Source organism: Ornithorhynchus anatinus, chromosome 3 (genome assembly GCF_004115215.2).
Source record: "Ornithorhynchus anatinus isolate Pmale09 chromosome 3, mOrnAna1.pri.v4, whole genome shotgun sequence".
Taxonomy (NCBI): Eukaryota; Metazoa; Chordata; class Mammalia; order Monotremata; family Ornithorhynchidae; genus Ornithorhynchus; species Ornithorhynchus anatinus.
In genome coordinates this window covers 124,048,525-124,050,050 of record NC_041730.1, presented here as the reverse complement: position 1 = coordinate 124,050,050, position 1,526 = coordinate 124,048,525, and the positions used below count along the sequence as shown (strand labels likewise).

The 1,526-nt window shown below is 48.6% G+C and overlaps 1 non-coding gene across 1 annotated transcript; it reads right to left on the bottom strand.

The window, feature by feature from the left end:
• Positions 1-138, bottom strand: LOC114810355. Its single transcript, XR_003758057.1, has one exon. It is a non-coding gene; the product is annotated as a small nucleolar RNA SNORA7 (small nucleolar RNA).
• Between the last annotated feature and the right edge of the window lie 1,388 nt (positions 139-1,526).

The window sequence follows — 1,526 nt, the reverse complement described above, 5'->3', positions numbered from 1 at the left end:
ACCTGTAGCAGATGGCCTTCCACTCACTAGCCACTACCCAAGCTAGGAATGGAATGGGTAGGCCTCTGCTTCATTCTCCCTCTTGTAGTCGTGACTGGTAGAGTACTGGAAAGTCTCCAGGAGGAACCCTCAGAGGTAAACCCAAATGCAGATAAACTCAATTCCCCTAGTTCTTCGGCATCCCCTGCCCCATTTGGAGGGTCGCAGCACACTGGCTGCGATGCCATGCTCAGAGATTCAGCACACGTGATGTTGTCCTCTAAGCAGGACAACCCTTCAGGGCATCACTCTCTTCAGGTTTGGTGCTCATCTAAGGCCAGAGCTGGCACCAGATTGGTTTGGACTGGTTTTGACATGGCTTAGTTAATCAATCAATTAATCAGTGGCATTTATGAAGCGCTTACTATGCGCAGAACACTGTACTGAGCAGTTGGGGGAATATAATATAACAGCCTGGATCAGACTCACCTCTAGACAGAGCAGTGCACTGCTCTTCGACCATTTTTCCCTTGGATTTGATGGCGTTGTCCACGATCACAGTTCTTGGCACCCATCTGAGACCTACCGTATCCTTTTCCTGGTGGGTCTCCTCTAGTAGCCACTACAACCAAGACTGTGGAATGGGCAGTGGAAATCAAGGTTAGGGCAGGGATACAGTTTCCCCCCATTACCCTGACACAGGCCCAGATACCCGTCACCTCAACCCTCGAGTCATGATGTTTGGGCCTGAGGCTGCTGTACAGCAATGAGTATCCCAATAGCTCTCACCCAGAATCCTATTTCGTGGAAAGGGGCTGCAGGAGGATTCACTCACAAGGGTACTGAACCAGGCTATTTCCCCTCCAGGGAATGCCAAATTCCACCTCAGTAGGCTCAGGTATGGTACAGGGCACAGCAGGGATTCCGATGCCGTTACTTTGGGTTTTTTCTCAGCTCTTGAAGCCCCTGAATCCCTGCTCTTTCTCATTCCTTTTGGGACAATGTGTTACGGGGGTCGGATAAAGAATCCTTGGGGGCAGCTTGAGGCTGTTGGAATTTGGGGAATTCTCGTGTATTCTCCTTGATCTTAGGGGACAGCAGGGAATTTACTCCAGGTGGTCCCAACAAATCATTCAATAATATCAAGGGAGTATCTACTGCAACCTGCCATTGTAGAGAAGCAGCATGGTCTAATGGATAGAGCACAGGTCAGGGAGTCAGAAGGACCTGGATTGTTATTCTGGCTCTGCCACTTGTATGCCGTGTGACCTTGGGAATGTCACTGCACCTCACCTGCAAAATAGGGATTAAGACTGTGAGCCCCATGTGGGACGTGGGCTGTGTCTAACCTGAGTAGCTTGTATCTACCCCAGAGCTTAGAACAGTGTCTGGCACAGAGTAAGAGCTTAGCAAATATCATTATAAAAATGAAAAAAAACAAAAACAGGGTACCAAGTGCCTGAAGGAGTCCAATAGAGTTAGTAGTCCCACCTCGAGAGCTTAAAAATCAATCGATAGTATTTATTGAGCAAGACACTGTACTAAAC